Source organism: Hippoglossus stenolepis, chromosome 11 (assembly GCF_022539355.2).
Source record: "Hippoglossus stenolepis isolate QCI-W04-F060 chromosome 11, HSTE1.2, whole genome shotgun sequence".
Classification (NCBI taxonomy): Eukaryota; Metazoa; Chordata; class Actinopteri; order Pleuronectiformes; family Pleuronectidae; genus Hippoglossus; species Hippoglossus stenolepis.
Window position 1 is genome coordinate 3,596,710 of NC_061493.1, and position 9,273 is coordinate 3,605,982.

General features: G+C 42.7%; 1 long non-coding RNA gene across 1 annotated transcript; it reads left to right on the forward strand.

The window, feature by feature from the left end:
- The first annotated feature begins 2,780 nt into the window (after window positions 1-2,780).
- Window positions 2,781-3,527, forward strand: LOC118118136. Its single transcript, XR_004697868.2, has 3 exons — window positions 2,781-2,939; window positions 3,256-3,393; window positions 3,469-3,527. It is a non-coding gene; the product is annotated as an uncharacterized LOC118118136 (long non-coding RNA).
- The last annotated feature ends 5,746 nt before the right edge of the window (window positions 3,528-9,273 follow it).

Here is a 9,273-nt window from a genome sequence, read left to right on the forward strand (position 1 = left end):
GAGCTAGGGTTTTTAAAGAATTCATTGGTTATATCGACAGATAATACGGGGGAATAATGAGAAATTGAAGGTTATTAAAATATGGTCTTATAGAATCGGATTATGTGGAAGTACTATAGGTCAAGTGTGTGGTTACAACAATGAGTAGGTTGGTGTACACACTGACTGAAACCAATTGAGTCTAGTACTGTAATAAATGCTATGCTAAGGCTATCATTATTATTGTCAACATGAATATTAAAGTCACAGACAATAATAATTTTATCGGTCTTTAGGACTAGGTATGATAAAAACTCTGTTAAAAATTCAGAATAAGCCCCCGGAGCAAGGTATTAATTGATAGACAGGAGTTAAAAATAGCAGCAACTCCACCTCCTCGGTCAAAGTCTAGGAGAGGTGTGTATTTATATGACTGGGGGGAGTAGATTCGTTTAGGCTGACATATTCATCGGGATGCAGCCAGGTCTCAGTGAGGGACAATAAATCAATTTTTTGATCTGAGACTAGTTCATTAACTAAAATAGCCTTCGATGACAGTGATCTTATGTTTAAAAGTCCACATTTAAAAGTCTTTGTTTGTTGTGTTGTTGCAGAGGTTGTGTTAATGTTCATTAGTTTTTTTGTGTGGAATTCTCCCTTTGTTAATGTTTGATTTAAATTATTTAATGGGACAGGGGACAGACACAGTCTCTATGGGGTTGTGGTTGTGTGACTGATCCAGAGGGAGCGCAGAGAAGTGTGTAGCACTGCAGCTCTGCTTCCTATGGAAGCCTATTGCATTCACTTGAAAAAAAAAAAAGTTCTGTTTTTCTGAGATAACTATCTCGGAAATTCCGAGATAAGTTCTGTTTTTCTAATTAATTAGAATTCTAATTAATTAATTAATTCTAATCTAATTAAATTAATTAGAAAAACAGAGCTTTTTTTACATGCTTTTATTTTGAAAGTGAAGTTCCTGTATAGACGCGGACTTACTGTTATGGATCTGTAACTTCACAAAGGAAAAGTTTGATGTTTTCGCGACCCTCCGAAGAGGCACAAGCTCTTACGGTGTTGTTTAGGGAAGTTTCAAATAAACCTGAAAACATCAGTTGAAAGTCTCGACCATCTTTCGGGGATATGCTGCAGATAGATAAAGGATAGTTTTCATTTTTGTCCACAATTCAAATATTTCGTTTGTTAGTGTAAGCTATTTTATTTAGTGGCTTTATTATGGAAGATTGATGTGTAGTTCCTGTTATAAGCAGGGTGTTGGTGGGGACTCTTGTTTTGAAAGGGGTTCTAACGGAAGAGGGTTCTGTCAATAGAGAAGTTTTGAAGTGTGAAGGAAAGTAAACGGGTGTGATTCCGGCTGAGGCCTGTGACAGTATAAGAGAACAACACGCTCGGCTGCATTAGTTGGCACTAAAAGACTAAGTGTCTAAGACTGCAGCAGCTACATGCAGCCCGCTGAACAAGGGCTCTGTGCGAAACGTCCATGCAAAATGTAACTTCATCAAAATACTAGATTACAATTATCTATTGCGTATTGCATTCCAGTGAATGCAATACGCTTCCGTATATTAGCGCCATGACGTATAGCGTCTATACAGGAACTTCACTTTCAAAATAAAAGCATGTAAAAAAAGCTCTGTTTTTCTAATTATTTTTTTTCCCGGGATTATCTCGGAAAAACAGGGAAAAAAAATAATTAGAAAAACAGAACTTATCTCGGAATTTCCGAGATAGTTATCTCAGAAAAACAGAACTTTTTTTTTGTATTATTCAGAAAAACAGAACTTATCTCGGAATTTCCGAGTTAGTTATCTCAGAAAAACAGAACTTTTTTTTTTTTCAAGTGAATGCAATACGCTTCTGTAGCTTCCTGGTCCAAACTCTGGGTTGTCATTTTATAGACTGAGTAATATTCCTAGATAAGAGCGCTGCCCCATCCTATGTGGGATGAACGCCGTCTCTCCTAACAAGACCAGGTTTCCTCCAAAAAGTTTTCCAATTGTCTACAAAGCCCGGAACCGTTTACAGGACGCGACCTCGACAGCCAGCGGTTAAAAGACAACATGAGGCTAAACATCACCTGTCGTGTTAGGAAGAGGTCCAGAGAAAACTACAGAGTCCGACATCGTTTTGCAAAAGCACACACCGACTCCACATTAACTTTAGTGACCTCCGACATACGAAGCCGGGAGTCGTTGCTGCCCACGTGAATTACGATCTTACTGTATTTACGTTTAGCTTTAGCCAGCAGCTTCAGTTTGGATCGATGTCGCCGGCTCTGGCCGCTGGCATGCAATGGACTATGGTCGCTGGTGTCGCTGACCTCACGTTTCTCAGGACCGAGTCGCCGAATAACCAGAGTTTGCTTCTCATCAGCGACGCACCCGGTGAGAAGCAAGAGCGGAGAGAATCTGTTTGAACCGTGAGCTGGTGGGTCTTTGGTCGTGGGCTTTAAGATAGCACGATGCCCCCTCCGGACAGTCACCCAGCCGCCCTGCGCTCCCGGCTGCTCGGGACAAGTCGAGGGACTGCTAGCGGAGTCTAAGCTATTTTTCCTGTTTATCAAAGACAGATTGTCCACATTCCCCCCTACACGACACTGCTACGGCAACCATACCCGAATACATCAACATGTTGATGGTATTTTTTCTTCATATTTGATGTAATTAAATAACTTTAATGTTAAACACACACACACACACACACACACACACACACACACACACACACACACACACACACACACACACACACACACACACACACACACACACACACACACACACACACACACACACACACACACACACACACAAAGTCATGTGGTTTCCAGTAAGAGGAGGATCAGAAAGTGAGAGTGTTCAGACCATAGACTGTATATTTAGAGGTTCAGACTTAATTCTAACTACAAGGAGCAGAGGGAGGAAACGTGAAGTCTGAGGCTGGTGAGTATTCAGCAACATTTATATTATTCATTCATATTATTTTACTGTAACAGACTCTGAGTCAGCTTTCTATTCGTGGACTTTAGAGAGAAGAAGATTCAGGATGAACTTCTGTCAGTCAATCAACAGTTTGACTTAACACTGTGATCGGCTGAGTCCAACACATTAAACCTACAACTGTCTCAGGTTACCTTGACAACAGGGAAACCGTGTAGGAGTGTTGACTCTGTTATATTTGAAGAAACACTGAATTTACGTACCTGGCTTCATTGTGTGTGTTTGAGCTCACAGTCAGTGTCAGTGTTTTTCCTCTCAGACTGAAGATGAGTGGTTATGAGGAGGAAGAGGAGGACAGAGCAGAGTCTCCAGTGTTCAGCTGTGTGTCTCTGAAGAGTGACCAGTCCAAAGGACTTCCTATATGCTTCAGTAATGAACCTGGACCCTCACACCCAAAGTAAGATACCTGCTAGACAGAAGTAATGACAACCTGTGACTGTGACATTTGATTTACCAGGAAATGTCTTCACAGAGAGAGGAAGAGGAGTCATGTTTCTGAGGAGGAGCAGTCGTCCTGCTGTGCTTCGTGTCAGGACGTCCTGAAGGATCCAGTCTCCACCAGCTGTGGACACTGGTTCTGCAGACAGTGCATCACCTCATACTGGGACCAGTCTGGTTCTTCAGGAGACTCCTCCTGTCCCCAGTGTGGAAAAAGATCCAGAACAGGAGCTGGAGCTCAGACAGCTGGTCAGAGCAGCACTGTACATTACATTACATTTCATTTAGCTTTTATCCAAAGTGACTTACAATAAGTGCATTCAACCATGAGGGTACAAACCCAGAACAACAATAATCAAGAAAGTACAATTTCTTCAAGAAAGCCAAACTACAAAGTGCTATAAGTAAGTGCCATTTAAGTGCTACTAAATTGTTAGTTTAAACTTTTATTCAAGGTATAGTCGGAAGAGGTGTTTTTAGTTTGCGGCGGAAGATGTGTAGACTTTCTGATGTCCGGATGTCCATGGGGAGCTCATTCCACCATTTAGAAGCCAGGACAGCAAACAGTCGTGATTTTGTTGAGCGGCAGCTGTCCCTCGCAGTGAGGGAGCAACAAGCCGATTGGCAGATGCAGAGCGGAGTGAACGGGCTGGGGTGTAACGTTTGACCATGTCCTGGATGTAGACTGGATCCGATCCGTTCGCAGCACGGTACCCAAGTACTAATGTTTTGAAACGAATGCGGGCAGCCACTGGTAACCAGTGAAGGGAGCGGAGGAGCGGAGTAGTGTGAGTGAATTTAGGTAGGTTAAAGACCAGTCGAGCTGCTGCATTCTGGATGAGCTGCAGAGGTCGGATGGCACTAGCAGGTAGACCTGCCAGGAGGGAGTTGCAATAGTCTAGGCGTGAGATGACCAGTGCCTGGACTGTACATGTGTCTGCTGATGTCTTCACTTCTGACATCAGCACATGTTGTTTTATTTTGTACCTTCATACAGCATCAACATTTTAAAACCACAGAGTTAAAAAGCTTTTATTTCTGTAGTTTTTCTGTATCTGATGAAAACAATCAGCAGATTCTCAGATTCTCTGTCTCTGACATTGTTTCTTGTCTTTCAGCAGATCGTGGTCTGCAGGAGTTTTTAGATGAACATAAGCTCAGTCTGAGGAGGAGATGTGAACATGTGACTGAAGGAACTGATGAAACAGGAAGTAGAACCCTCCTCAACAGGATCTACACTGAGCTCTACATCACAGAGGGACAGAGTGAAGAGGTTAATACTCAACATGAGGTGAGGCAGTTTGAGACGGCTTCCAAGATGAAGAGCCTCCACGACACTCCCATCAAGTGCCACGACATCTTTAAAGCCTTAACTGACCAGCAGAGCAGCATCAGAGTTGTCCTGACCAACGGCGTCGCTGGCGTTGGAAAAACCTTCTCGGTGCAGAAGTTCACTCTGGACTGGGCAGAGGGTTTAGAAAACCAAGATGTGGGTCTGCTGATTGTGCTTTCGTTCAGGGAGCTGAACCTGGTGAAAGACGAGCAGCACAGTCTTCTCACGCTGCTCCGTGTTTTCCATCCAATGTTAGAGAAGCTCACGGCAGAGACGCTCGCTGTCTGTAAACCTTTGTTCATCTTAGACGGCCTGGATGAAAGCAGACTTTCTCTGGACTTCAGCCACAGGAAGTTTGTGTCTGATGTCACACAGAGGTCATCAGTCAACGTGTTGCTGACAAGCCTCATCCTGGGGAATCTGCTTCCCTCGGCTCTCGTCTGGATAACCGCCCGACCTGCGACAGCCAATCAGATCCCTCCTACATGTGTTGACAGGGTCACAGAAGTACAAGGCTTCACTGACGCCCAGAAGGACGAGTACTTCAGGAGGAGATTCAGTGATGAAGAGCTGTGCAGCAGAATCATCTCACACATCAAGACTTCCAGGACCCTCCACATCATGTGTCAAATCCCAGTCTTCTGCTGGATCAGTGCTACAGTTCTGGAGCACATGTTGACCACAGACCAGAGAGGAGAGCTTCCCAAGACCCTGACTGACCTGTACTCCCACTTCCTGCTGGTTCAGACAAAGAGGAAGAACAACAAGTACGGTGAGGGACATGAGACGACTCCACAGCAGCTGACGGAGGCTGACAGGGACGTTCTTCTGAAGCTGGGGAGGCTGGCGTTTAAACATCTGGAGGAAGGAAACATCATGTTCTGCCAAGAAGACCTGGAGTGGTGTGGTCTTAATGTCACAGAGGCCTCAGTGTACTCAGGAGTTTGTACTGAGATCTTCAGAAGAGAGTGTGTGATCTTCCAGAAATCAGTCTACTGCTTTGTTCATCTGAGCGTTCAGGAGTTCCTGGCTGCAGTCTACATGTTCCACTGTTACACCAAGAGGAACACAGAAGAACTCAACTACTTCTTGGGAACATATGGGGACACAGACAGTACCTTCTCTCTGGATGACCTCCTGAAGAGAACTATGAGGAAATCCCTCACCAGTACAAATGGTCATCTGGACCTGTTTGTTCGCTTCCTTCACGGCCTCAGTCTGGAGTCCAACCAGAGAGTCTTAGGAGGCCTGCTGGGTCGGAAAGAGAACAATCCAGAGATCATCCAGAGAGTCATCAACAACCTGAAGGAGATGGAAAGTGGTGACATTTCTCCTGACAGAAGTATCAACATCTTCCACTGTCTGACTGAGATGAACGACCACTCAGTTCATCAGCAGATGCAACAGTTCCTGACGTCAGAGAACAAATCAATGAAGAAACTCTCTGAGATCCACTGCTCAGCTCTGGCATTCATGCTGCAGATGTCAGAGGAGGTTCTGGATGAGTTGGACCTGAAAAAGTTCAACACATCAGACCAGGGTCGACGGAGACTGATCCCAGCTGTGAGGAACTGCAGGAAAGCTCTGTGAGTCCAGACATGATCAATAACATGTTCAATCAGTGTAGATGAGTCGTTCTTCAAATACACAGTGTTAAATGATTCTCATTGTTTTGGGCAGCATGGTGTTGCAGTGGTCAACACTGTTAGTGCAGCCTTTCTGTGAGGAGGATGTTCTCGTGTCTGCAGGGTTTTCTCTGGGTTCTCCAGCTTCCTCCCCAAACCCAAAGACATGTAGATCGGAGTTAGGTTGATTGGAGACTGAAATTCAGTGTGTGTTTGTGTGTAATAAAGTTATTATTATGTATACATATACATTCTCATTGTTCTAATGTACATACAGAACAACTACATCAGATGTGGAGAGTGAAACCCAATGTGATCACTGTGCTGGAGTTTGAGGGTTCAGACATACCACCATGTGCGGTGCAAGGGAGATTACTGTGTATACTTTATATATATATATATATATATATATATATATATATATATATATATATATATATATATATATATATATATATATATATATATATATGAGCAAACAGCTAGCAGAGTGTGAGGAGACAATCACTGAATAAGTGTTTTGGATGAGAATCACTGACTCTTCCTTTAAACTGAAGAAGCAGGAAATATTGTTTATTCTTCTTTCTTGTCAAACTAGAATTACCACCCTGCGTTTGTACCCCACCACCAACCAGTGCAGTGTGAGTCCCCCTAATTCTAACAGATTTGATATTTTCTTTAATTACAGACTCATTGGTTGTGGACTCTCAGAGACTCACTGTGAAGTCGTGGCCTCAGCTCTGAAGTCAGACCCCTCACATCTGAGAAAACTGGATCTGAGTGTAAACAAGCTGCAGGATTCAGGAGTGAAGCTGCTGTGTTCTGGACTGGAGAGTCCAAACTGTCGACTGGAAACTCTGAGGTCCTTAAATCCTTGTTCACTTTTCCAACTTTCTTTCTTATTGTGTCATTATTTATTTGAATTGTCACAGTTCTGCTCTGCTGACTGTCCCTCAGTCATCTGTCACTCACCCAGCCTGTCAGTCATGTGCACCTCATCAGCCCAACTCCATTCACCTGCACTCACCTGCTCCTGATCACTAAGAAAGTGTCAGTAAATAACATGTCGACTGAGGCCGAGCACTCGTCCTCCTCAGGTTTTCAAAATGAGACACATTCTTATTGAAACACGTTGGACAGTTGATAAGTAAGAAACAAACAGGAAGTGACTGTCAGGAGCCATCCCTACTTTAAACAGTGTTTAATTACACAAACCTGCTCAGTGACCAAACACACAGAAGAAGGTGATAAATGAAACAATGGCCCAACATGTCTGATCTGATATTTATCTTGAGTTCACAGACTGGACTGAGGTCAGCAGCATGTTGATAGTCTGTGTTGACATGATGACGATCCACAACAACAGGAGGACACATTCAAATATTCATATTTCTTTATCCAGGTTGTGGAAATGCAGACTGTCAGAGATCAGCTGTTCTTCTCTGGCTTCAGCTCTGAGGTCAAACCCCTCTCATCTGAGAAAACTGGATCTGAGGGACAACGACCTGCAGGACTCAGGAATGAAGGAGCTGTGTGGTTTTCTACAGAGTCCAAACTGTCGACTGGAGACTCTGAGGTCAGTTCACTGACTGACTTTTGTAGATCTCGTATCTATAATACAGCATTTATACACAATTTATATCCTTTAATTCTAATTTAACATAATTCCTCTTCATTCATAACATGAATCCATTCATTAATTAATTTGTGACATTTTAAATATTCAGCTACTTGTTAAAACACATCTGAGTTTAGTTCTGGATTTCCTAAACTGATCTGCAGGACAGAGACCGGGTCCAAATAATCTATTTTTACTGAATCAGGACTTGTTTTTAGTCCAACATGTCTGATTTCTTATTTATCTTCCATGTTATCAGTCTGAGTGACATGAATATTTGTTTGTTATTTTCACACATGAACTTGGTTTAATTTACAGTTAAGTTTTATTCTTTATCCAGGTTGTGGAAATGCAGTCTGTCAGAGATCAGCTGTTCTTCTTTGGCTTCAGCTCTGAGGTCAAACCCCGCTCATCTGAGAGAACTGGGTCTGAGTGACAACGACCTGCAGGATTCAGGAGTGAAGGAGCTGTGTGGTTTTCTACAGAGTCCAACCTGTCGACTGGAGACTCTGAGGTCAGTTCACTGACTGGCTTTTGTAGATCTCGTATCTATAATACAGCATTTATACACAATTTATCTCCTTTAATTCTAATTTAACATAATTCCTCTTCATACATAACTTGAATCCATTCATTAATTAATTTGTGACATTTTAAATATTCAGCTACTTGTTAAAACACATCTGAGTTTAGTTCTGGATTTCCTAAACTGATCTGCAGGACAGAGACCGGGTCCAAATAATCTATTTTTACTGAATCAGGACTCGTTTTTAGTCCAACATGTCTGATTTCATATTTATCTTTCATGTTATCAGTCTGAGTGACATGAATATTTATTTGTTATTTTCACACATGAACTCAGTTTAATTTACAGTTAAGTTTTATTCTTTATTCAGGTTGGAGAGCTGCAGACTGTCAGAGATCAGCTGTTCTTCTCTGGCTTCAGCTCTGAGGTCAAACCCCGCTCATCTGAGAGAACTGGATCTAAGGTACAACGACCTGCAGGACTCAGGAGTGAAGGAGCTGTGTGGTTTTCTACAGAGTCCAACCTGTCGACTGGAGACACTGAGGTCAGTTCACTGACTGACTTTTGTAGATATCATATCTATAATACAGCATTTATACACAATTTATCTCCTTTAATTGTAATTAGGGCCCGAGCACCTCCGGTGGGAGGCCCTATTGTATTTCGAAGGATTTGTATTTCCCTTTTGGGGCTTTTTCAGGGCCTAGACATGCTCAAATTGTTACCAAAGTTTGCTG